General features: G+C 41.8%; 1 protein-coding gene and 1 long non-coding RNA gene across 10 annotated transcripts in view; one reads left to right on the forward strand and one right to left on the reverse strand.

Annotated features, from left to right (window-relative positions):
- pcbp4 (poly(rC) binding protein 4) overlaps nt 1–22,346 on the reverse strand; it is a 45,312-nt gene extending 22,966 nt beyond the window's left edge. For 3 of the 4 annotated variants that reach the window (XM_049023687.1, XM_049023690.1, XM_049023691.1), the window contains exon 1: nt 22,187–22,346. The gene's annotated coding sequence lies outside the window, so the exon portion shown is untranslated. Of the gene's footprint in view, nt 1–13,387; nt 13,813–22,186 lie in introns of those variants that run through there. The other variant, XM_049023688.1, reaches the window with a different exon arrangement.
- LOC125747980 (uncharacterized) overlaps nt 19,210–27,978 on the forward strand; it is a 96,378-nt gene continuing 87,609 nt past the window's right edge. For 5 of the 6 annotated variants that reach the window (XR_007399416.1, XR_007399411.1, XR_007399414.1 and 2 more), the window contains exon 1: nt 19,333–19,817. This is a non-coding gene — a long non-coding RNA (uncharacterized LOC125747980). The other variant, XR_007399413.1, reaches the window with a different exon arrangement.

The following is a 27,978-nucleotide window of genomic DNA, read 5'->3' on the forward strand; positions in this document are numbered from 1 at the left end:
CGTGTGGGTTTGTGAAAGGGGCGTTCTGGGGGGTGCCGTCATTCGAAAGCGGGTCTCGTCAGATTTCTGTCGCTGGCTTGGTGGCTCCCCCGCGATGATGTAATGGTTTGCTCCCAGACAATGGGGAGCCGCTTAGAAAGATGTGTGTGTCCACCCAGTGTGGGGGAGGGGGGGGCAGGATGACTCCCTCCTCTATTTAAAGTGGCGGTGGCGGGGCAGTAACCCGCTGTTGATCTGATGGAGCCGTGACAGGCGGAACGGCACCGGGTGGAGATGCCTCTACCCCCCCCCACCCGCACCCCCCACGTCTGGCTCTGTCACGATGGCAGGGGGGGATGATCACTGTAATCACGCTGATTATAAGCGTCAGGCTGCAGCCGGCAGTGCAGCTACTGTTTAAAAACGGTCGTCCTCTTGCGGGGGACATGGAACAATGTCCTTGGGGGGCCCGTGCCGCCCCCCCAGGCATTTCGCATTCGTCCCCCTAATGGATGCTCATTTACAGAAAGGCAATGTTGCATGTAGTTCATCATTAGTGATTCGCCGTAATGTGCCCAAAAGCTTGTTGTTGGTGCTTTATTCGTCATAACTGCTCAAATGGATTTAAACTGCCGGTGATGGAAAAAACACAGTTTTCTGTTTCAGTGTTCAGTGTTACACCGTGGCAGTGAAATGCATTTCTCCGATCCATGCTTTCAAAGTGAGTAAAACTTAACACACTGTTAACACCTTATAGAAAGGAACGGAGGTGAGCTGGGTCTGGAAACCAAGAAAAACCCGAAAGCCTAAGATGTGCAAAACTGGCCAGTGCCAGAGGTCAGAGGTCACATGCGGTGGTTAATTAAAGAGGTTCACTGGGTGAGGAACGATTCAGACGCGATGACATAAGCGGCCTGGGCGACTACGGCTGCTCGAGGGTCACATGAAGGGTGAAGGTGGATTTATGCTCGGATCTTTGGACATGCCAGGGGTGGGGATGGACTCGGAATGCCATCCGTGGCCTGGAGTATACAGTGTATCCAAGACAGATAGAACTCAATGCTGTGCAGACAGACCATGCAAGGCCTGAATTCACAAACACAGTCACACTACAAAAGCCAAAACACAGAGACCTTAATTTAATTTCAGTTAGTTTTAGATTTTTCTTTTAAGGATCATGAAGGGTTTCGTATCCATGAAGTCTCACACTACGGTTAAGTAGCTTGGAGTGGCTGAATGAACTGCATTTAAAAATCAGATAAACAGCAAACATATTTTAATGTTTTTGTTGATAAGAAATACATAGTGGTTTCAGAAATGGTAAATAATATAATTTGGATATAACATAATATATATTCTAATAGTAATGTTTACACCAGCTTATTTCTTTGGGGACATTCAATGTTAAGTGACTTTAAGTGCTATAAACTCAATACCAATGACAATAATCCTGCTGAATTCTCCCAGGTGAGCCTCACCTCTTTTGCTTTTTTTCCTTCACTGATTTGCGTGAATTTTGTATTCACTCTTTAGATCTCAGCACTTGGAAAAACATCTATGCTCAAATTCAGTGTGTTTTTATTTTTAAGGCATCGGTGCCAAACGTTGATCTCCAAAATGCATTCAAACTTGATACATTTTCGTATAAACATCAGAACATTAAAATGCCACCCAGGTACTGATCTCTTTAAAGGGACAGTATTTTTCTTGATAAAAGAAATTCAAGATGAGCATCCTTGGTGAGCAGATGTTAATCTCTGCAGTCATTAATCAGGACTGGTGTATTTTGGAAGAGGACAAATACTTTGTCTCAGCCAGATTTTTAAATAGATAATTATTTAAGGTCTTGCCTTTCGAAGAGCATTATTTAGAAAAGGCCATTAAAAATGACGCCGCCAATGACAGGCTGCCTCCCACTGCCCGTCCAGCTGGCATTCCTGATCTCAGCACCCACTTCCAGATGAAAACCCCAGCTTTGGAGAACGGCGGGCAGAGCCCAGCCCATTCCGCTACGCCCATCCTTCCTTCCTGCAGCCGATTCTTGTTCCGCCAACATCAGTACGCTGAATAATTCATTACACAGTTACACAAGCCCGTCATGTTATCTAACACCAAACACTGGGCATTTGTCGCAGTGGTGTTTGGGCCTGCTTCCTGCGGTTCTGGTTCTGAAGTGCGCGGAAGAGACCCAGTCGACTTACCTTTGAAGAACTAGAAAGAGGGTAGGCGCTTTTAAGACTTTGACTGGAAAAGACCCAGACAATATATCTCAAAGGAGAAGCATGAACGGCATCAGAAACATTTGGGTACCTTGTGTAGTACAAGGTGAGAGTAAATAGTAGAAGCACCATATCAAAAAGGATTCAGCATTTAAGTAACTAAATTTCAATCACAACAGCTACAATGCAGAGTCATGTTAGCTTGCATGCTAACTATAATCATCTATCAGCTATAAAAAAGATCTCACAATCAACACTTTGTTACCTGAGTTTTCAAAGTAACTCTGAGACACCAAAGAGCCGATGCCAGAATTATAGGAGCCTCAGTCACAAAAGCTGCAAAATTATGTACTAACAGACAAACCGCACCGATAAAGAGCTCACTGACAGGCAGAGGTGGACACTTTCTAGGACAGACGCTAAACACGACAAAAGTACAGCTTCAAGAATGACAACAAAACCAAAGCAGCGACTGCGTGACTTACTCTCAAGCGAATCTGTACATTGTGAACTTATGAATTCGGCAAGGCCTCCGTTTGAAAAGGGCTCGTTTACAAAGCCAACTCAGGAAAGACCAAGTGTCATTTCATAAACATGAGAAGGAAGTCACACACCTTCTGTGGCCTCCACAATCAACGTACATAAACATCGCGGGACTTTGATGGAAAGTTCCGGAGTGCAGAGTGTGAAGTCGAATATCTACCGCTTTTATCTTTTAAAGAAATGGAGGCTTTTTTTTTCTCCAAGAATGGTCCAATAATCCACTATGCACAGTTCAGGACTTACATCCTAGAATACCAATAAAGAATGAAACTGTTCTTTCGGTACAGGTTAAGCCTATTCCACATCCAATCGTCGACATTAATGAATTAGTAGACGTTTCTTATTTTGTTCACCCTATAAATGTATTTTTTTGTACATTTCAAAATTCACAGATAGGCATTGATCTTGACCTCAAGAATTACATATGGTTACCTCCATTGATAGTTTTACATGTTTGTTGTCAGAATTTGTGAAGAACTTATCGAGAAGTACAACATTTGTGAATTTGTGCAAAGTTTTTAAAACTCTTGAATAATTACCCTTTATTTTTTTGTTTGCATTTATTCACTTATATTTCTTTCCGGAATTGTTCGTGCACAGTATATAGTTCGTTTGCACTATGTTCACTCGTCTGCGCTGTGTTCTGTCTTTGCACTTTGTATCGTTTGGCACTACATGAAAATTCTGGAAACACCAAGAACTGTTGACATTTGCCTTTAAAACTTACTACACAAATATTGGCAGTAATGCTAATAAACAATCAAAGAATGTTTACAAATATTATAACCGAAGTGACTGGAATATAGTTCTGCAATCTCTAAAAACTGGAAGTCTTTCCACATTTTTAGCCACTAGTGTACCATGCTGAGTACGCACCAGGATTTCCCCACATCAGTGTTCATGTTATCTTAATTTCAAGTGACGGTGCTCTTCATGGCGTCCCCAGCATTGGCTTCAAAATTTGCCTGCCCAGTGCATTACCATATGGTTCTGTTGATACATTGTATGGGATACCCGCTGGACTGTATCACTTTTCACTTTCAATTGGGTATAGAAGATGGATGGATGGATCAAAGCTCACTCATCTGCTCTTTACATTAATGATTTACACCACAAGAAAGATATAATCAATAAAAATAATCTAATGCAATTAAAGACACCATAAAAACCTAATAGGACTGAGACAGAAATATAAATGAGAGGTTCTGAGAGACACTAATGCACCACTTGCTGGTTCTGCTTAATGGACATTTGTCAAACAAATCTCGTGAAGGGGTTGTTTCTCTCCGGGCATTTTTTTTCTTCTACAATCTAGAGCAGATGAACAGACCAGTCTTTTGTATCTTTGACTGAATTAGCATTCAGGCCTAAAGCTTAGGAATTACTTGGATAACTGTGACCTTGTTCGAGACGTGACTCAATCAGATTGGAAAGGGATTAATCAGAGGGATGAAAACAAAGGTATGAGTATGAGGTGTCCGCTGCTTCTTTCCGAAATTGCGTCTGGCGGACGATTTTCCTTCTCGGAAACCGACACAAACACACAAATCATTCTCTGAGCCGAACATACAGATCGATTACTGTTAAAAAGCACACGTGTGCATCATATATATTATGACAAAGACACGTCATTTTGGGGTTATAATGCAGTCCCAGATCTCAATTTCTTCACTAGTTCTACACTAATGTAGGAGTAGGGTCAGCATCCAACGAGCAAACGAAAACCTTTATTTAATTAGATGTTCCACAAAACCAGTGCAATGATTATACCTCATGAGCCTGACATTAAGCAGTAGGTTCTTTGTAAGAAGCCTGATTTTCTCACCCCTTCTCTCCTACCCCCTGACTACATTCCTCACTTTCTTATCTGCGGGCTGAGACGATCATTCTGTTGAATACTGAAGGAGGTGGAAAAACTCTTTCTTGTTTGATGTTCGAGTTCCCAACTGTACAGAGAGGCTCGGATATCAGCAAGCAATGCTGTGTTTTGCCCCGTTCTACCCCTAGAGAGTTAGGTGCTCTGAGACGGAACAAAAGAGAAGAGGAGAATGTAAAAGCTGAAAGAATATGGGCCATGTTTTCCTAACAAATCACCTGTTAGCGCAAAGACAGAGCTTCGAGTTAAATTATTTATATGAGGACATTAATATAATAGACTATTAATGTGGTTTTCCTTATTAGATATTCTGTAGTGACTTGGTATGGTGTGGTCTTCCCTAATAATTAGCATTAAAATCACTCTGTGCAATTCTGCCATTGCGTTACTTGAACCGAACATTGGTTTAGGAACAAGGATTTGCAGAATGTTTCCCTGGGTCTCTGGAGATCCAGAAATTGATTCCTCTGCCCAGAATATTTACATATAGCGTAAATAAGAATTCTTTGGTCACACATCTGAACTGTTTGGGCAGTAGAGTCAGGGAGACTTGGTATGCTAGATTTCGAAAATCCTATCAGTGGTGCGGTTGGAATGGGGGGGGGGGGGGGTGGGATTAGTACATCCTGATTTAAAATAAATACGCTGTCATTTCTAAAAATGACATGCTTTTGGCATGACTCCAGCATGCCGCACATGTGCAATACAGAAATGCATGTTTCAGACAATATCACGTATCAGATAATATCTAAGCATATTAATGTGTTTCATTACATGCATATGTATGCACACAAATGTACACAAATACTAGTGGTGAATTTTATTTACTATTAAATTTGCATTTTTATAACATTATGATGAAATTTTAAAATGCACTTAGCAGGATATTTTTTTTACATATAACTCCATCTGGGGGGGTTGTCATTCAGCACTTGAATTGCTAATTCGCTGTCAAGACTTTTAAAGCTCCCCTTAATTTCATGTCTTAGATTATAAACTGGAGCTTCTTGCTTAAAATCACTGCACATTTGGCTAACGGTATTTTATTTCTCCTCAGGGAGATAAAGTGAGTTAATGTGAGTCGCTGTAAGCAGGTGAACGACTTCATTAACAAAATAAACCTCTGCTTAGCTAACCAAGGATTACTTAACAAAAGACCGAATCTCCTTGCTTTGTTAACAAATCAGACAAGTCAGTAATATTCTGAGAAGGGTTTCTGCTCCATGTGAAATACTAGGTGAAATATCCTGGCCAGGCATTCACTGATAGGACCTGTGCCCTACAGCCAGTGTTTAGTGCTTGGCAACAACAAAAATATGTCAAACAAATAATACAGTTCTTATATTATGGGCAAAACTGAAGAAAGGAAGGATTCTCACTAACATAGTAAACATTATTTCAAAGCTGGACAATCAAAAATCTATTTGCGCCAACATGACATTTTTAGTTAACGACAGACAGTTTGAGAAGCAGTTCTGTATTTTTTCTCAAGCTTTCAGAAACTGACCTATATATATCCAAATGCCAGATATGTTATTCAAAAAGCATTTGCCTTTTAAGACATTAATTTTTCAGCAGAGAGCTTTAGATATTTAAGATATTTGCATGAGGAGCTCCTGGGCTTGTGTTTGCAAACACACTTGAGCCTAGGACTTGACGCCTTTGCGGTTCTGGCCAGAACCCTAAAACAGCAACACATGCTAGGCACCTCACAGGCAGATTCCACTGTCGGGACCCATAAAAGCCCAGAGACGCTTTGGACGCATAGCCGACCACAAGGGATGGAGGCTGCAAAGGACGGTCAGCTGTGATAACAGAGCGAGACAGGCATGTGCTTCACATCTATTGGGAAGTACTCAACTGCTGGGGGGTTGGGGGACAACCTGGTCTACAGGATAGCAAAACAGACCTTTGCCTCTTGGTTTTCTATAAGTTGCAATAAAAAAAAATCAAATTATCCTGTATTCTGAATTACGGTTTTTTTTTCCTTGAGGTCTCAAGTTCAACAAACTTTGAATATGAATTTTGCATAATTTATATCACAGTAATTGAAGGATTTCCTCCATCTCCACTTCGGGCGATGTGTAAGTGCATTCTAACCATAGACGGACATTCGTTTTCGCCTAGAGACTGAATATTTCTACAAGGAATTGCTCACGTTTTCGGGGTAAAAAACACATTGTATAAAAAATAAAGAACTCGCGCGTTAATCACATTGCAATATATTTTAAAAACTCCAAGAAGCATTGCGTTTAAAGCCTTCATTAAAATATCGTAATTCCTTATGACCTGGTCACTATATAATTCAATTTCATTTCATTTTTTTCTCATATGACTTTTCGCGTCCGCGTTTCTATTAGACCGCTGTGAAAATGATATGCTACGTCACTAACGCTTTAATTAGCCGATTTTTCGGTAGGCTACGTCAAATCGGTCCCGAGCGCATGATGCCCCCGTCCCCCTTCGGCGACCTTGGGTCCCGTCGGCCGCGTGCGGAAGAACCGAGCGCGTGCCTTTGTGTTTACGAGGCGCGTGCCGGCGAGGTGTAGTTAATTAACTGAAGGTGACTCATTCTATTTATCTGCATTGCAACAAAAACGGCGTCTATTCGCTGCGCTGTAATCAATCTTTTCGATGTTATTCTATTCCTGAAACAAAGCTTGATGCGTATGTAAATTAAGGAATGAAAATAGCAGCGCAAGTTTTTTTTTTTTTTTTAAATCAGGAGGTCAATTGCTTCCGTTAAATAAAAGAATTTTTTAGAACTGCGCTTTTCCTCAGTTTGTTGAGCAGTAACACGGCGGATAAGAATAAAAACAACATATGACTTTTTTTTTTTACATAAACGTAACTATGGGCCAAACAGGACAGAATTCACAGGCAAACAACATAATACATCGTGTGTCATGCACTATTACTCATTTAATGGAATGTTTGAGGCAAATCACATCTTATAAAAATGGGAGTTTTGTTTTCATGCTGTTGGAATATTCCTGTGGCATCAGGAAATGCCTGTTTGCATCAAAAGCTTGCCTCTGTTAGCCAAAACTGAGGTTTGTGAAGGTGTCATGGGTGTCATCTGAACTAGGCCTATCGACTAGTGGGAATTCCCCCCCCCAACACACACATACACAATGCTACCACTGATGCTGGTGTCGAGTTGAACCAGCCCCCATTTAACTGAGGTGTACATTCTTATTTGAACACCCTTGCCTCTGCGCAGTCGCTGGGGGGGGGGGGGTTGGCCTACACTGCACCCTGTCATCTGCCACCATGGCTAGTTTACTGTAGCAGTAAATTCTGTGAGTGCAGCTGTTGGGACACCCAGCCAATTGTTCTGTCCAGCTCCCCATTAACCCTCTCAGCATTTATTGATCCCTTATAGCAATGTGAGCAGCTTAGGTCCTGTATGTCCACTGAGTTAACCTGACTAGACAGTGCCCCTTTGATTATGGCCGGCAGCGTGTCCGAGTGCTAAGGAGCAGTGCAGCTGTTGTAGGGCTGAGAGAGGCGGTTAAAAGGGACTCCGGTGAATAATCTGACTTCAGAGGGTAAAATCGTAAATAGGTAAAACTCCTAATTGCTTTCAGATATCGCATCAGAAAAGTAAATGATCCTTTAAAAGCGATCTCATTAAGTTAGTTTGGATTCGAACCAAGCAAATGAAGAACTTGAAAACAGTAAATTGTTAAACTTACTGTAAAATTAAACAAGGAAGATAAATTTACCATTTATACAATATTTTCAATTCCCACATGTTCCAGTGGAAAAACAGGGTAATTTGTAAGTTAAATTCTAAAACATTAAATTAATAAGTGCAAAGGCTTACTGGAGACCCATTGTAAGAGTTTAAATTTAATGTTCCCCTTCAAAACGCCACCAAACCAAACAAGCAACAAAACAATGGGAATCTAATGGGGAAAACTGGAAAAGGAGCTGATTATAATAGTAGCTGAAAAAGATCCATCCAAAAGACAGTGGACTGGTTTTGTTAAAGGATGAGGGGCTTCATGGTTATGCATGTTTAAGCGATATATGAGCACCATGTTTTATTCAAAAAGAACTAGCTCTTAATGAGAGACCTTCCAATGGAGTGTGTTGCTGAACAGAGACTGATCAACGCCTTTAATGCTGACTATCATCCCTGGGGAGGGGACGCATCGCCACATATAAAAATAACTCGGTTCACCAGAATAACCCAAGTGCTTTAGCTTTTAGTGGTAGAATTTTTCTTACCGCTAAAAGTTAGCTCCCCAGCATCTGACATGTTGAGAACAACTGAGAAATCAAACGGTTGCGTAATAAAACAAATGTTACACAGGCGGTACACAAGAGGGGACCAAACTACAAGTGGACAAGACGTCTTTTATGGGGTGAGAGAACATTAGCACATTGCAGAAAGTTTATCATGTTAGCACCTAGAATTGTAGCTAAAGAAGGGCTTTTTCCTTGGTTTGGCTCCCTGCCCCAAACTCTCAGCTTCGTTCCCTCTCCCGAGACCTTCTCCAGCAGAGGGACATCTGGCTGACAATCACTTCTAATCTTTCTTCCTCGTTAAAATAAAGGACAATACCTTAAATGTTCTCCACCGTCTGGCTCTACACTGAGGTCAGCTAAACCACTTTGACAACTGCCGTGGCTAATAGTCCAAGCAGATTGACAAAAAACTGGATTTTTCCATTTCAGATGCCAGCGACCTCAATGCGGTTGTCGTCCCTATATCCTCATAGCCTTCACAAAGCAGTTGAACAGTAGACCATATGAAGTTTGCTTCTAAAATCACTTTTCATATACATAGTATATATTCATATGTTACACGTAGGAAATGTCAATACCCTTCTTCCCTTCTAGATAACAAGGGAGAGACAGTGATCCTAATCTGGATTTCTGGAGAAGGTATGCCATTAAAATGATTATTATTATGTTTGTTATTGTAGAACAGATTTCTCAAGTAGACTAAGTCTTCTGGCCAGAGATGAGATCGCTATAAAGTAACGGCATGCACACAAGAAGTAAGATTAAGATGGATTTCATTGATCCCAGAGGGAAATTCTGTTGCATACAGTAGAGGGAAGATAATGTATGGATGAACATACATATAGTGCCAAGCAGACAAAGCACAAAGACAGTATGTGTGCACACCAATTGAAAGTACACAGCAAATAAAATTAAGACACAGTACATGAATAGAAAGTCCTTAACAATAGAATGTTGTAGTATTACGGACATAAAAGATAATAAATTAGCGAATGGAAAAGTATGTCAAGACAGCTCTCTGTGTTACTCTTTAGCTAAAATTAATACTCTCACGAGGTCCTGCAAGATACAGGGTATGTAATGGACAGAAATGTTTAGTCTCCAGCTTTCTGCTGCAATCCAGGCCTAAGAGGGGGTTGACAGGCTGCCGTGACAGCTCCTTAGAGAGCAATAATCAGTTGGTTTCCATTGACAAATCCCTCTGGATTCGGTAATTATGTGATAAGAGCTGCTACCCTTGAGAGTCTGGGATTTTAAGTGTGCTCCTGTCCGACTTGATCGGGGGCAGCTTCGGCTTTGCAGCCGGGCTCCCAACAGCGCCACCCGCAGATGCCAGCACACTGCTGCACGTGGGCCTCCGCTCAGAGACACCCGTGCGTGTGCGATTGCACATGAATGTGCGAGCTACCGATGACCAGTCTGAACCCCACAGGCCCCGCGACCTTTCCCTGTCGAAGAAGGACACTCCTTCCTGTCTGCCATAGTAGTCCCCCGCCCCCCGCCTCTCTTTTTCCATTGAATAATGCGTCAGAGAACCTGAGACCCCACCAGAGAGGAGCCAGGGGGATGGGAGGTGGGGAGGGGGGGGTGGGCGGGCTGATCGATAGCTCTTAACAGCAAAGCAGCCCTGGACCTGGGTTTTTTTCATCCCACTTACGAGAATGCTCATGCTCTCAGACAGTTATAATAGCTCGTTCTCCATATGCACATGCGTAACAATATCCAAGCTAAGCCTCTTCCTATCACAGAAGGAACCTACAGCAATTAAAAGTGTTACTGAGAATACCTAGCTTGTTTATTGCTTTTGTTTATGGAAAGGTTGGTGCAAAACAAAAAAAATATGTTAATATAAGACAAATTGCAAAAAAAACTCCCTAAATCCTAATGTCAATAAATCTGGGAAACCTTTGATGATTTTCAAAAACTGATTTTCTGAGGGTCATGCTATGACCTCTTAGCTTCAATATCCTGCAGCATCAAGGAGGAGGACAAGGAGGACAAAGGTTCACAGAGCCACAAGCAGGAACAAAGAGCAAAATGAGAAACGCAAGAGCTTGAGGGCAATATCCAATTTTGAAGACAAACAAACAAACAAACAAACAGTTGGCACGCTTTAAGAAAAAAACAAACTGCAGTGTTTTCGTTGAAGTCTAGCTGGATATTTTGTCTTTGGGGCCTGACATTTGTTATTCTGTGGGTGAGACTGAATCCGTGTTGTCTTAATAAATTGGAAAGTAACAAAACAATTATTTTAAACATGCAAATAAATACACATCGTTTGTTCTACTGTCATAAATGGGATATCATAACAGTGACGCTTTATCCCCCACCCTTTCAATCTTGGATGAAGATCAGTTTGTGACTTCATCAGATTCATCTTATATAATGAAATGCAGCTCAGGGGGTTACTAAAGGGTGTAGCTTTGGTTTCAGCGTTGGTAGTGAGCAAATCAGCTCCAAAACTGCCGCTCCACTGAACACACTGTACCCCCACAGTATAGATAGGGACATGTCCTTACCATCTGTACCCAAATCTGTGCTGTTGGGTTCACTGCAGACTGGAAACAGTTGTGAAAGCAACGTGCTAATTCTTTTTGACGTGTCCTCAACAGTACATTCATTCATGATGGTATCAACCACACAACTGCCTTTAATTCAAGGATGCCGGTCTTCAAATGTTTAAATAGATGCTAGCTTGTTTTTATATTACACTTTTCTTGTTATTTCTTGCATTTTTTTCCACCCTTTCACTTGTTCTTTCGCCGTATGAACAATCTTGGTGTCGGCATCATAACAATTTCCTCTTCGAACCTGTAAGCACGGACACTCTTTCGTTCACCGAGATTCTCCATGTGAAGTTGCTCCAGAAATAAAAAGTAAATAGGCCTAATGATTTTCTATATTAAAAATCAGCCTGAGTCCATTGGCACATCCCCTGACACACAGGAGCCTACTCAAAGCATCAAATTGCTTAAAACCAAATGTGTCTAAATAAAACGTTTTTCACATAAAAAACCCCCCAAATGTTAATAACATTTTGTCGAAAAAAAATAACCTTGAATGAATAATCCCATTCATTCTGCATAAATGTGAGGTCCTTGTCTCTAGTGCTGCCTAGTGTTAGCTGCTAAATTAATAGATTGACCTTGAAATCCCCGAAAACCTAATGACGACTCTGCCTCCACACACACACACACACACACACACAAACCATTACAAAGCCCATATCTGGCAAATCATAGGAGAAGGAGTAAACACTTCTTGGCGGCATTGACTTTCTCCCTTAAATATCTTCTTTAGAACTGGAGTATATAGCGTAATCCATGCATCGATAGTCCGAGCAGGACTGTTCATTAACACAGTCTGGTCTTGTCCGTCAGCCAGGCTCCTAGGTCTGCTATTAACGCCTGGGAGGATAATCAATTATAAACAAAAAAAGGAACTGTATGTCTGAAACGGAACTGTAGGACATTTGCACACGCTGGGGGTTGTCGTCCGCATAATTTGTACGGTAGACAAATGAAATATTCAGGCACACATAAACAAGGCAGTTCTCATTCAACGCACGGCGCTGGTCTGCGCACAAGGGTTCGGTGACAATGACCGTCAGCGCGCATAGTGAGTGATAAAAAGACCTAATATAAGGTCCCGGGATCTCCGTTTGTATTAATTGCTTGCGCTCGACCTAAACCAGGTGTCTATTTATTATTATTATTATTATTATTATTATTATTATTGTGTGACTGACTCTTAAATAAGCATTTATACGAAATACGCCACAGCTGGTTTCAGGTTGCTGTCGTGTTGATGGACAGGTACGCGATTACAAAAAAAAAACTGCAACAACACTGATTATCATGCAGACTATCTATCTGAAACCTTGGTCGTGGGCTGCATGTATAAAGCGCTCCCCTCATTATCCCGAACCTTTAAACGCCCCCCCCCCACTCCGCCCCCCACCCCGTGATTAAACAAGTTTTTCACTTTGAGGTAAGGCTACAGGTAAACTCTCCACTTCAATCCGTAAGACTGACTGTTTGCATCGGGGCTGTGCCAAAAGACGTGGCGTGCAGTAAAGCTATTGCACCATAAGCTTAAAAAAAACGACTGAGCACAAATCCCAAAATAGCACGAGCCTTGTTAAATATTTCAGGCACTTCGCAGTGGAAGGGAGAGGAGGAACCTTTCCGCGCCATAAACAAAAACACAAAGAGACGGAATTATGAGCACAACCCGAATAAAATGGTGATACATTGATTATTCTCATCGTGGTGCTACATAAATACGTCGACCTCGACATTTAATGAGTGTGCGCTGTTTCGGGGGAGATGGCGCAAATGTAAAACGAGTACTGCTTTGGAATGGCAAAACTAAGTAAAATGACACAGCAGAAGCTCGCTTACTAAATCCCAGTGGCTCGTTTTTGAAGGTCTTACCCACCCATCTTTGCCCTTTTGAAAATGCAAATATGTCCCAGGTAAATTATATCTCTCTATGATTATCTGTTAATCACCTTACTTTGGATCCTCTGGGTCGTGGTGTAGCTCAGCCTGACCAAACGGAAAGAGTGGTCGGCTTGCGCTTTGTTCTTTTCACTCACTTATATATGATGTTTACTAATATTAATACAGGCCTACCCAAAAATGCACACATTATACTAGAAACAAACGCTAATGTTCAAATGCGTTCTGATGTTCAGCCAAGCTCTTAGAATCTTCCAAGTCGAAGCTGAGATTTCCTGGTGTCTGCAGAACACAAGGCTGTTTGTTCTGGTTAAAACCAAACACAGCGTATCGCTCTGGTATAAGAAGCCAAGACGTCGACTGGAAGGCAAGTATCATTTCAAAAAGTGACAGCGCTTGTAATGGAACTTTAAGTAGCTGAAGTGACAGCTTGTTTTCGCTCACTCTGTATGTGTATGCGGCCCGAACTAGGTCAGGCCAATCAATTCCTTTCACGGCAGCTATGATCTGTTAACGGACATATTTCAGCACCGGGAAGGAGAGGAACAAGGGAGCGTGATTATATCTTGAAATGGAAGCTTTCAGTTGCAGAACTCTTCACTCTTTCGCTGTTTAATACTGACAGTGCTACCCTCTCAGCCCGAGACCAGCTGAGATCAGCTGAACGGCCACAATTACGGACACGTGAGCGGAGGACTGGAAACCACAAGAACTCTCGGTTTTCCGAGCACCTCGCACAAGACTATTCAGCACCTTTTTTTTTTTGCTGCCTTCAACCTCCCACCGCTGTCTCTACGGTGTAAATGAGGAGGGGTGGGCAGGGGAAGCGCTGGGTATTGGGTTTTTTTTTTCCCCGAGTCTTCGGATGTGCAAGCGTCAGTCCTTGAGTCTGTAATTTATGAGTGTTCACCCCCTCCCTACCTCCCACCCAGCAATGAGCGACTTCCTTCGGCGTCCGGGTTGCTGGCTAGTTTTCATTATCGAAAGGACCCTTCCCTCTCTTATTAGATCTGCACATCCAGGAGCGCATTAGAAAAATTAAATACGGGATATGAGTCACCGTCTCCGCCTTGGCAGCTGCTGTGCTGTGAGTTCTCCCCATCTCTCTCTCTCTTTCTTGTTCCGTGCGCCCGACTCTGGACCCAAGTGGTTCGCAGGACACTGGTTTGGGCTAGCTGACAGTTCCTGTCCTCCATCTCCGTCCGAAGTGGGCCAGATCCGCGTGTCATTCTGTCGTGTCCTCCGTGGCTAGTGACGGCGACACAAAGCCCTTCCTTGTGTGCGGGGAGACGGACGCGGGGGCAAGCACAGTGGCACTCTGTTGGCGCGTGCATTCCGAGGCCGCGTCGGCGAATAAAGATCCAGATTCACATGCGCCCACGCAAAACCCCACCCCACCATCGCCGAACCACAGAAACATTCTTCATCGCCCGTGGCATTTAAGCATCTTCTGGGACGATTTCGTATGTAGAAATGTACTGTTTTGCTTCTTGCTGTAAGACCACGTAATTTTAAAACAGAAGTGCTGCTTTGTGATGAAATTGTAAAAACAAGGTTGTAATGAAATAATTAATCTGCCACAAAACTAAATATGCATTTATCAGTTTATATATAAAAAGAACAATATATTACTTGGTGAAAGTAATATATATATAGAATGCAATACAGACCACGGGCATTGTCACCATTAAATCTGAGGGGGATGTGCCCCCCTCACATTTCATAATTATTCATTTGGACTCCCCCACATTTAACATAAAATATTAGTTTTATGCCAGTACGTCCCCCCCCACATTCAAAATGCTTCTGACGCCCCGATACAGCCGATCCCCAGGATATGATGGTCTGTGTTACAATATTTAGAATTTACAGTGGGTAAATGGTTTTTTTCCCCACTTTCAGTACATTATTCAATAAGTTACATGAAATATTCAACACTTTATTGTAAAACAGGCTCTGTGTTACTGACTTTTCCCGACTGTAGGCTAATGTAAGTGTTCTAAGCATTTTCTAGGAAGGCTAGGCTAGGAAATTATGTAGGCCTATTTTAGGTTAGGTGTACTGTATTAAAATGCATTTTCCCCTTACGATATTTTTGCCTTACGACAGGTTTATTGGAACATAACCTCATCATAACATGGGGAGAGACTGTATTCATTTGTACAAATAGTGGAATTTTATACTTTTTTATCCAGCTCATCTGTAGGAACGTGAACACCTCACATGTTCAGCCTGGTGTCTTTAAAAAAACCTCTACATATCTTTTCATACGCGAAATGCACGGACAATTAAATTAGATGTAATGTCTGTTAGATGATGAAAATGCAAACTGGTAGGGACAGAGGTCAGGGGTGGGGCGATCAGCTGCATCTCCATGGTGATTGATCCCCCAGCCAGAGACTAGCGAGCACTTTGGGTAATGGAAGCCAGCTGACCCTGATTAGTGTGGATTCATTAAGGTTGAAATAAGGTCAGCTGAACTGCTTGGTAAAGCATATGTGCTAGCTTAGGTGGATTCTGGGCACCATGGTTTGCCAACAGTGCTTTGGGACCGTTTCAGTTTATCTTTGAGTGGGTCTATGCTAGTCCTTCTTAGAGGAAAAAAACGGAATTTTGCTCTTTTTGTTTGAAGATTCGGTCATCTAAGCTACAAGACTGATTGGAAATAAGCGTTAATATGACCTATACAACACTGCAGATCTTAGGTGAAATAGAACGATCAGTTTAATGGTAGTAAATAGTCTTAACCAACTATGCGAACTGAATTAGGACAAAAGGCACCAGAAAGCTGTCAAAATGCTTAATATTATTATAGATTATAACTAGAATATGATGGTGAGTTTCAAAGATTCTGAGAGTCAATGGACCATGTGTTCTGGAGATCGTACCAGCCATAGTGAATCGCCCGATAGACTATCGTTAAACAATGAGGAATTATTTCGGTGTAATGAGTAACGCTATAGCACAGTAATGTATGACTTGGTCGCTTTGCTGCCCAAGCGCAAAGCATTTAACTCCGTCACCCGAACATCCAAGGAAGGGGAGGAACAGATGTAAGTATCTGTGGGAGCACCCCGTTCATTAGTCACAGATGCCACAAAGTCTCCAGAGATAAAGCTGTCACCTCCCCCCAGCAACACTACCTGTGAGATGTGCAATCGCACGATGGATGAGTGTATGGGTGTATAGAGACAGAGTTAAAGGTAGCTCAAAGCGATCTGTCAGCTGCCATCTGCATGACAATGAAGGACAGAAGCTTGTCCTGATTCTGTACTGCATGAAATAATTGTGAAGTCGTGCCTAAGGACGGAAGGACAGATAGAGGGACGGCACTGACTTTTGTTTTTCCTCGGCAAATGACCTGATTTCGCCAGTGCCCGACCACGAAGCCCCCCTCCCACTTAAAGGGGGGGGGGGGTGCCATTTGACCCAGACCCTCTGCGGAGCTGCACATTAGAGATGAAGAAACACAGCTCGTGCAAAATTCAATTATGGGCTAGTTGGCAGCATGTTGGTTTGTACACTGTAATACTGGGATGTGGGTTTTATTTTTTTTTCCAAACCAATTTCCTTGGAAAATTGGCCCTAAGCTTCTTATGGAACCATTTTTTTTTTAAGCTTAATTGTTTAATTTTTTTTTAATAGCTAAAGAAGCAGGTGATTGATTACTTCTTAAAATTTTCAGGGCAACTACAACATGAGAGCGTTATTGTTGTTTTAAACACGTCGGTTTGCCTAATGGGAAATTTACACTTCTGAGTTCATAAGGATTAAATCTGATTTTTCTTTTTAACCATATTGCGTTTGTGGAAAATGCAAAAACTATATGTGACGTGTATACAGAACATGACAAATGGCACATATTAAATAACACAAAGCCCCATCTTTTTAAAGCCTTTTTGAGGGAAGGTTTTGACTTGTAATTAAACTGACAAGTATAGCGGACACCTGTCTGCAAATAGATTACCTGTCATTTCTAATTTCAGAAATGCAATGGGAATATGTCAGTTCGCACCTGGAAGAAATAAAGCAGGCATTACCTTAACAAAGGCGTCTTAATTTGGTTTAGTTATGTACCACGCTACTGTTGAAGTGTAGAACTGCAGTGAGGAAGACAGATGTTTTGCATGGAGACTTTTAAGAAACTTTACATTTTTAATTTTCATTGCTGAGCATGCCTGCAGTTATATAATCCATACGCATTACTGAATTATAGTCTTCTGCCGTTTGTCTTGATTGTTACCGAATTTATGTGCCCTGGCTATATTGACCAAACCACAGAGGTGAACTAATAATGAGTGAAAGCTGGGAGAGCATTAACTTCAGAGCACTTTGAGCTCTCTAAGGTATAAACGCTAGGAGGACAAGGCTAGAGGTTACAAGCTAGTAACTCACAGGTTAGCAACTAACATTTGGGAACAAGAAGCAAAATTTGCGCTTATACAGCAAGCAAGATATTTTGCATTAAAAATCTGTCAAGTGCAGTGCAAAGGATGAGCTATGAAAAGGCCTGTTCTGTGAGGTAATGACGTAAGCGACGGGTCTCTGGTAAACTACAGGTCATTGTCTTTTTTTTTTTACGATAGTTTGGTGCTGATTTCCACAGATTAGCAGCATGGCTGAAGCCTGAACCATGAGGATCTAGGCAGTCGTCAGAAAGAAGAGAAGGTGTAAATTTAAGCACGTTATTGGAAGCTGGGAAAGGCCTTCTGGGAATTACGCAGCGCTGAAGTTTTCAATTAAAGAGTAGCCTGAAAGTGCCATAAGGAAGGAGAGAAAACACTGATGTATATTTCATAGGACCATGTAGTCATAGAACCTAGACTGGGGAAATGCCAGCTGGTCATGGTTTTTGTGGACAAACCACAGCAGCATCACCCCCAGTTACCCTTAATTATCCTGACTCAATCAATCCATATTAGTCTAATATACAGTAAGTCTGGAGTGCTAGATCATTTTCCATCTTCTTCTCTTGCAGACACATTTAAAACTGGCGGCTCCAGAGTATTGTATATAAAGTATCGCGTTTCCTTTCACTGTTTAGCCAAGCCCGTAACTGATCCAAAGGACATTTGCGTAACTTAATTCTAATTCCCCAATATTTCAGTGATCTAATTTGACATCTTCCTAATCTGCTTCATGGAAAACTGAAATCCGTATACATCTCTAGATTTACACGATAGCACAGCTGATCCAGGAGTGGCGGCAAGTTCCGCAGTTAATAAAATTAACAGTTTTAATAAACAAGTCCGCAGCGCCTGTAATGCGTTGGAAGTGGGAATCCAAGTCAGATGCTAAAATATATTTTTAATTAGAAGAATTCAGCAGCAGATGCAGAAATGTTAAACATAAATTCAAATTAGCAGTACAATTCGCGCTTAATGAGAAAATGCTTTATTTTGATTTCAGATAGTTTGTGGTCCAGCAGTACATTGCATGGCATATTATTTTTACGATAATATTACCATTATGCTAATATCAGACATTGAGCGCGTGTGGTGAATCATTATGTGCTACCATAATGCATAGTGTAATGACCATATGCGATTGTCACCCTTCCTTTTGGCGCTGGTGTGCTAGTGGAAAGTTGTCTGAAATGCTTTCGAGTTTCCCGAAAAGATGCAAATACGGGGGCGACTCTGGTAGGGGGCGGCAGGGTTCGAGGTGCGCAGTGTCTCCTAAAGCAGATCGCGGACTGACAGGGGAGCGAAAAAGGGATGGCGGAGAAGGGAAGGGGAAAAAAAAACAACTTGCCAACTCCGAGGGGTGGGTGAAAGGAGAGGTGGGGAGGGAGGCAGGAGTGGCAAGGCTGACAGTGATGGGTGAAGGATCCCAAGTGAAGCAGACGCGAGAGACTAAAAACAACCCGCAGAAATCAGCTCTATGTATAGACCCAGATAAAAAAAGTGAAAAAATATCTCCCATAAAACGATAACATGCTGATAGCAGGTCAGAAGGGACAAGCACAGCTACTGGCGAGTGAGATACAGTGAGTTTCTGGGAACTGTGGGTGTCATTTCCCTGCACCTTTACCAATGCAGTGTAAAAGAAACAGGCTGTTTCTTTTTTTGTTAATCGTGTTTTTTAATTAAAATGCATGTAGGTGAACAACACGATCTATCGACCCTGAGGCCAGTGGGACAGGCAGCCGATCTGATCCGCCGCTTATGGCAACTAAATCAACGAGTCTGATAGTTTACTCAATGCAATATTCACGGTAGATGGCAATTTCCCCAGCAAAAGCACTGCCTTAGGGGAAATGGCTTAGAATGGTACGTGACTTTATAGCCACAGGCCCATCGCGTCGAATTTACCATGGTATCCCTTCCATGCAGCAATGAAGGAAACGAACGAGAGGGAAGGATCCTGAGCTACAGCATGCAGTGAACAGTGAAATTATCTTAGGAATACTTATTTTGAGATTTTTTGATATTCAGAAGTGGTCTCTGTCTTCTACAAGATAATTTCATCGAGATACAGGTACGTCAGATATGGTTTTAATTTTACATAAGTAATGTCTGGTGGCATAGTTGCTTTTCTAATCTTAAAAAAAAAACAGGGCCTGGAACATGAAACTAATTCACTAAACATTTAACACGACTAGACTAGCTGAAACAGGACTAGACTACCTGAGATTTTGCCTATATAACTACAATATGGGAATCATACAGTAAGAAAACTAAGGAGAAATAAAGCAATCTGCTCGCAGTTCTATGCTTCTGTATATAAAAAAAATGATCATATACTTTTAAATTATTTAAAGACTACTGTTTACTACTGATCAGTAGTACTTTGCCACAACGGTAAACAGATGTAAACATTGGTAATGCATCTAACTTTGAATCACAAAACATAAGGTATCACCAAACAAGAAAACAAACAAATATCAAGAAGAATATTAGCATTAATGATATGATTTACCATGAGTCATGAATCAAAACAAATAAGTGACAGTCTTTGGAAGCCGCATGCGCCCATGACTCAAAGCTCACTGTAACCCAGAATCCCTTTCTTTGTTGTCCTGATGTACTAAAAATAGGACAGCACTTTGAAATCTAAGTATACACCAAAAGAGATTAAACTTTTGTTATAATCTCTGATCTAGGATCAGAAAACGTCCGCTGCTTTTGTGTCTTATAAATCGGGTCTCCGTCAAAACCTATCGTGTAGTCTATCGATGCATCCGTAGTCTTGATTTTACCGAAATCTTGATCTTTATTTGCTTATGCTCAGCCCACCCTTTTCGGCGTGTATCACTCTCAGAGACATCCCTCGTGCTTTTTACATCTTACAGAGAAGATTCCACGATGTTCAGTTTTATTCTAATATGGTGGACGTTATTATCACTGGGAAGCTACAGTATGTATAGATCATGTAATACATATTAATTTGATGACAATTTCACACAAACAAAATTAACCACAGGGACCTATATTAACATACTAGGCATATAGCCTACATACTATAAAACAACTAATTGGATTATCATACTTTGGTTAAATTTATCATAGACAAAACGTCACTGATAAATAGATATTAAATCAAAGATAGCACACTTACTCCGTATTCCTCGGCTGCCCTAACCTGAGCAACGCACTGTTAACCAGCAACGATTGGGTCACGATATGTTATCATATCCTGTATTATATGGTGCCATTTAAAACTGTATTTACCCTTTGCCTTTCCACGTTTTATTATACTGTATTGTACATTCTAAAGATGTTATCCCAATAAATAAGAGACAGAGGTTATGTAGATGGTATCTGGATTAACAGTTTTGATAAGACATCTGAAAAAGATAGAGATCTTTCTATAAATCAGTGTTGTTATTTTAGTTAACATTTCTTCAGTAATGCATAGCTGAGGATCGTAAAAAAGCATAGCACATGGTACACTGTATAACATTTATCGAAACATCACTGTTCTCTTATTTCCCTAGAGCCGGACACAAATCACACTAAAAGTCTGTCACTTTTGTAATCAGAGATGTGCAAGTATTTCAAAGTTGATCCTTTTTTATTATTTTAATTATGCCAAAGGAATTAGGATTTACTGTGAAATAACAGTTGTAAGTCGTTAGAAATATTCGCAGCCTATATTTTATTTCATCATTCAGCGTAATCTAGTCGGGATTTCGGGTGCAAAATACAAATTGGTTTGTCTGAATAACCAACGCCGCCAGAAAGACTTTAAGTACGGTTCGCTTGCATGAAGTCCAGTTCTATCTCTGTTGTTCAAAGCGACACGCCAGCGAAGCAAGATAATATTCAATTAACATAAAGATCCCCAGAAAAAAACAAAGTGACTGTTCGGCCTAATAAACCATTGTATTCCGAGAACATCTGTCGAGATGGAGCCATATGCCCGGAGAATCAGAGCACAGCTTATCCCCGATGCAGACTGCTTTGCATCTGCTAAGCAAACGCAGAGAGCCGTCCGAGCCTCTCTTAGTTTCCCTTAAGCGAAATATAAAGCAAAGGATAAAAACGCTCCAAAACGCCGCGCTGGACTAGATGCATGTCTGCATGAAATGCTGGTTAAAGGGTAATACTATAGCTAAGGCATGTCAGCATCCATCTCCAGTTCTTGAAAGTTCAGCGGAGAAGAGGCTACTGGGACACAGGCGATGACGCTCCGGAGACCGGGATGTGCGCTCACAAAAGTGGGCTAACGACGGCATAAATCCGACACTCTCAGTTACCATCTACATCGGACTATTAATAATAATAATAATAATGATAATGATAATAATAATAAAGACAAACGTTTTGTTGCATGACTGGCGAGTGAAAATAAGACATCTACAAACTGCGTTATTATCAGTTTTTACGTGAATAATGCGATCTTACCTGTTTACATGCGGAGTATAACACGGCAGGGACGACAAACAACCAGAGATATATATAAATATATTTATATATACGTATTATATATCCTTAGCTGATGTCCACATTGTCAGTAAGAGGCTTTCACTGTAACAAATAATCCTGATGCTACTGTGTAACAATAAACCCCAGCAGACAGAGGGGGGGAGAGAGAGAGAGCGAGAGAGAGAGAGAGATGGGGGAGGGAGGAGGGGGGAGGGCAAGGCTGTGGAACTGTCCTATCCAATTACAGCAGACAAATGAGAAGCTAAATGAAACATTCTGGGCAGGACCGTCCACCAAATTGTCATGTAAAAAACCTGAGTCCCAGCGTATGCCGAAAACAGCCGGTGGGGAGTCACTCACAGGTCCGACGCTTCCCATCAGCGTAGCCTCTACTCTGCCACCTATCTTACAAATTGCCACAGAAAGGATGAGTCAAGCATTTCCATGTCACTGCCGTCTACATTAGCCTTTATGAAGTATACTTGAATATCATTGAATTTTACCACATGGATGCCTGTTGGTCTTTTAACTGTGTTGTGTTTCTTTTGACGTTTGCAAAGCATAAAATACTAATCAGCTGATCATGTAGGCGCTTAATCACCAAATCTGCGAATCGCCAACGCTATTTAAGTGTATAAGGTATAAGCAATCAAACCACAGTTGTCAAACCAATCTGAAGTGACAGTTTGCATGACTAACAAAGTCATTCCGTATTTGTCAGTATTGAATGATTGTGTTACACTGAAGTACATTTGTAACCATACAGCTGAAGTGTTTTTTCGCAGCGTTAGCGAATCCGGTAGCAATCCTTGGTATGTGCTGCCATCTAGTGACCATAAATTATTTAAACATTAAGAGAAGAAAATTAATGATTCTTACGATACAGGTATCCCTGCTGTGCCTATCATTTACCGTAAAACAGCTATGGAATAATTCTCACACTAAGGATAACTATAATTGCAACCGAAAGCTGTATGTTTTATAGGAGTAGATGTACTGAATGCAAGTCAGGTTCGTTTTTCGTAATATTTTTTGTTATTTTTACTAACTGTTATTGGCAGTATTGTCTTCAAATGGTTCAGTTTTCCTTCTGATTTATGTATATTAGTTTCATGCCTTTAAATGGAAGCTGAAGGAGATATTGATGGGCAGCCCAGACACTACTGTCAGTACAAGATTAAGTCAACAGTTAATTATGCAAGTCAAATTATACCTGCAATAGCTAAGCAAAGTGTACTGCAAGCACATACGAGTCCCATGACTGTCAAAAATGTCTCTTCCAGTGACAGCGATGTTTACATGGGCATCTTGATACCATTCCGGTTGTTAGAGGCACTCCTGTGAAAGGAGACCTCAACGTTTCTGAGTGGCAGGTATCTGCTGTTGGCAGGTCCTTCACAATGTTCTTGACGTCGGGGCTCATGTGTATGAAGTGGCAGCCTTAGGCCAAGTATCTAGTCAAGGGGGAATTGGGCATTTCCAAAGTGGGGGGGGGGGGGGGGAGGGGAGAGGGGGGGGGGGTTCTGTCATAGTCTGGGTACAATTAGAAGATTGATGTCCTGCTGTGGCCTGTATCCCATGATGCAGCGCTCATCGCATTTGGGGCTTAGGGGCTGTGTCCCTGGTTGCTTCACTCAACACGTTGCCGGTCTGCTTCATCGCCCCATCGTCCATATCCTACAGAGTGCCCCCAGGCCCATCGGCCGAGGTTGCCATGCCAGCAGTCGTCAAAGAAACTGGTGTGAACCACAGGAAACTCTTCGAAAGACGCCTCCAGATTTCAGCTGAATAGTTCCGGGGCCGTTATTGACCCTCCTGTACAGAGTATAGTATTGATTTGCTGCTTCCGATGGACGCATCGGCCCGGCAGAATATACGGAGTCAATTTTTCATGCTGTACCTTCATTTGATAAATTGCCGTTAGGTTACAAAATGTATTTGATTTCCATTTACTTGTTAATATCCGTTCTCAAATATCTATGTAGAACACATAATTGTATATATATATCGCCGTATGACGTAAACATCAAGCTATCTCGTATTTGTACCTTTGTCACACATCAGATGGTTGTGATGGTGATTTGCAAACAAGATATAGGGGATTGTTTTTTGTTTTTTCTTTTCCCCCACAAGGATTTGCATTGTGGTCACTGCACACCGGTCCCTCGCAGGTGCAGGACGGGCTGGTGTTAGGTTACGATCTGCGAATCACTCCTCTCAGCGAGGCCTTTTGCACAGGATCAATAAAAGCCAGACAAAGAGCTGCATTTCCAAAGAGGCTTCTGATATTTCCCAGGAGACCATAAAAAAAAGATAAAAAGTCGGAGCGTGCTTAGCTCTGAATGGTTATCCACGTTGTTTTTGTCCCAACAAGGCTAACATGACACTCGATTAAAGCGTCAGCAGTGACAGACTGGCCAACAGCTGGCCCGTGTGGGAGGAGCTGCCGGGGAGGCCGAGGAATAAGGTTTCAGGCCTGAAGGCGTGGTATCAAACATGAGCCGCAATAAGAGCTCTCTGAGCCCTTGTGGAATGAATGCCTGGTCCTTATGCCTTTTGTAATGCACCCTAAACATAGCAGAACAAGAAAGGGTGTGTAAATAGCAAAGACAAAGGGTAAGAGAGAACAGAAATGTTGGGAAGGTGGCGTCCCCACAAAACAGGCTATGAACCACACACACAGCAATGGAAGGTGTCTGACTTAAATATAAAACTAGCATGCTTGCCCTGGAGTACGATGCCCTCCGTTGGTCAGTAGAAGATTTGCAAGCCATACTATCAAACGGAGAAGAAGATAACTGGTCACTTGTCTGTCTGTTGCTTTGCATCTTTATAATTATGCAGTTGTGACATGATTAGAATCTTGGTTTTTACATACAACTGTGGTCATCAGAGTCGATATCAACCTTCAGGAGGTCAAGATTAGGATTCAGACACTTATGGAAAGAGGGAACATATTTCTCCTCCTCTACTGAGCCACTGATTTCTTCAGAAACTCCTCGAACAAACCCTGGAATGCTCCTCGAAACTTGCGGTCACAGCCGCTACTGGTACACGGCTAATCTAGAGGTGGCCACTTTGATGACACGCAAATTAGTGCGTCTGAGGTCCTGCCGACACTCTGCTCGGTTGCGCTTTGCGTGACACCGGCGTGTAGCAGCCACCACCCCTGTCTGAGCACATGCTGGAAGCTGAATAATTCAGGGCCAGCTGAGTGTCTGAGTGCCGTGGTCTGAATGCTGTAGGTGAAGTACAAAGAGTGCCACGGATGAAAGTGCAGGGAGGTAGGGGGACGCGTGAAAAATTTGAAAGAGTCAGTGCTGCAGTGTTAAGCTCCATTGCATCTTTATATGTTTTGTAGGGGTGTAGATGACTATAATCTCTTCATAATTATGATGATGTGTACAGAAGGGTTGCAGTAAGATTTTACCAGTGAGATCCAATGCCTTTTAACACCTCAACAAAGACTAAATGGTGCTATTATATGTGTGAGGAGGAATATATCAAGCATGATATCTGTCCATGTGCAACAGCCACACTCCTCTTAGGAAAACCTAAGTCTCACGTTTTGCCCAGAATTACTAGGTTCAAATATTCATTTAAAAATCAGGGGAGAGGGGTTTCTAATGGGGTGAGCCTGTAGGTTGTACTGCTGGGAGATATCAACAGCTTTCAGCCTTCGTTTTGAAATTTAAAACAGAAGGAGAGTGTTTGAGATGGAAAAGAAGAATTGAGGAGGGAGTGCAGATTAAAGGAGGAGGTGTAAATTTCAGTGGATTCAGCTCCCTTGTTCCTGAAACATGCCTTTTAAAGGCAGCGGCTGCAAACTGGGATGTTCTTATTTTCTAAGTCCAAGTCCTGGGAATAGAAAATCATGAAAAAATACAAAGTACAGTTGATTTGTGGTGAAAGAATGCAGTGTTCTTTTGATGTACCATGCAATTGGTAAATGAAGATTTTTTTTGTGAATCCCAGTCAGCCTGCATGTTATGTGGTTTTTGATAGAGCAGTTTTAAACAATCATGGTTTGGAAAAACACACACACACAAACACACGCACACACACGGATGTAGGGTATACCTATCCTTATGGGGTCCGACCGTTCACTTCTACGGGAAAAATGCTAACGCTAACTATGACAACCTTAACCCTCCCCCTGCCCTAACCATAACCATAAGTAACCAAGCAAAATACAAGAGTTTTTGCATTTTTAGTTTTTTCATAGCAGTCACTGATTTTTATAAAATAGAGTTTTCCCTTATGGGGACCAAGAAATGGGGCGGCATGGTGGTGCAGTGGTTAGCACTGTCGCCTCACACCTCTGGGACCCGGGTTCGAGTCTCCGCCTGGGTCACATGTGTGCGGAGTTTGCATGTTCTCCCCGTGTCGTCGTGGGGTTTCCTCCGGGTACTCTGGTTTCCCCCCACAGTCCAAAAACATGCTGAGGCTAATTGGAGTTGCTGAATTGCCCATAGGTGTGCATGTGTGAGTGAATGGTGTGTGAGTGTGCCCTGCGATGGGCTGGCCCCCCATCCTGGGTTGTTCCCTGCCTCGTGCCCATTGATTCCGGGATAGGCTCCAGACCCCCCGCGACCCAATAGGATAAGTGGTTTGGAAAATGGATGGATGGATGGGACCAAGAAACCGGTCCCCATAAGGGAAAAAAAAAACGGATATTTATCACATTATGGGGACATTGTGTCCCCATAAGGACAGGTATACCTGCTCGCGCGCACACACACACACACACACAGAGGTTTGTAATTATATATTTGTGGGGACTTCCCATTAATTTCTATGGGGAAAAAACTCATCCCAACATGAAGACCTTAACCCCTACCCAGCCCTAACCTTAACCATAGCCAGACAAAATACTTTACTGTTGGCATTTTTACTTTTTTGAATGCATTTGATTGTCATGACCTGAAAAATGGGCCCCACAACTTTAAAAAAACAGTTTTTTATTACATTGTGGCACACAATGTAATCCCCACAATGTAATATAAACCTAATCCACACACACACACGTGGAACTGATTGACCACATTAGATGCGACAGCATTGCAACATTTCTTCTCAAGGGCCTGCACTCCAAATTTGGTTTTGCTCCTATTTCCATGGCAGTGGGAGTTTGTCTGAATTCCAGGCGGTTCAAGATGAAACCACAGAGCAAGAATATAATTAGAAAATTGTTCTGGCAAAATATGTTATTATTATTAAACCATATATTGGCCCTCTGAATCGCACTTGGTGAAAAACTATAGAACACTGAACTTGATTGAGTACTTGTTGTGATTGCTTCTGTATTGCATGCTATTGAGGTCCAGTAGGAGCAACAGATGAATAGATTTAATTTGAGAATTGAGTGCCTTAATCCTCATTGAACCTAGTTTGAATGTCTTTCAACATGTTTTGCATCTAGCCTCAAGCAATTGCTTGTCGATGCCAAGCAGCCTCTTATTCATCCACCAGACGCTACATTTGCATTTGCCAATTTTCACGGGCTGCTCCCCAACCGCAAAATTAGACGACCGAGTTGGAACATACTTAAGAATTGTAAGGAATGCAAACCTGCAAAAACTGAAGAAATTCTATGAATTATATTCTGGTTGTATACGTAGTATGCTTACTCAATAAGGCTTCAGACACAATGTAATACCTAATTGCAAAAAAAAAAACAGACATTATAAAGCATTTTGTGACCTTATATTTTGAAAAGATTTTTTTTCCATGAGTTACAGGAGCACGTCTGGAGAGAGGAAATCGTGTGA

Source organism: Brienomyrus brachyistius, chromosome 8, assembly GCF_023856365.1.
Source record: "Brienomyrus brachyistius isolate T26 chromosome 8, BBRACH_0.4, whole genome shotgun sequence".
Classification (NCBI taxonomy): Eukaryota; Metazoa; Chordata; class Actinopteri; order Osteoglossiformes; family Mormyridae; genus Brienomyrus; species Brienomyrus brachyistius.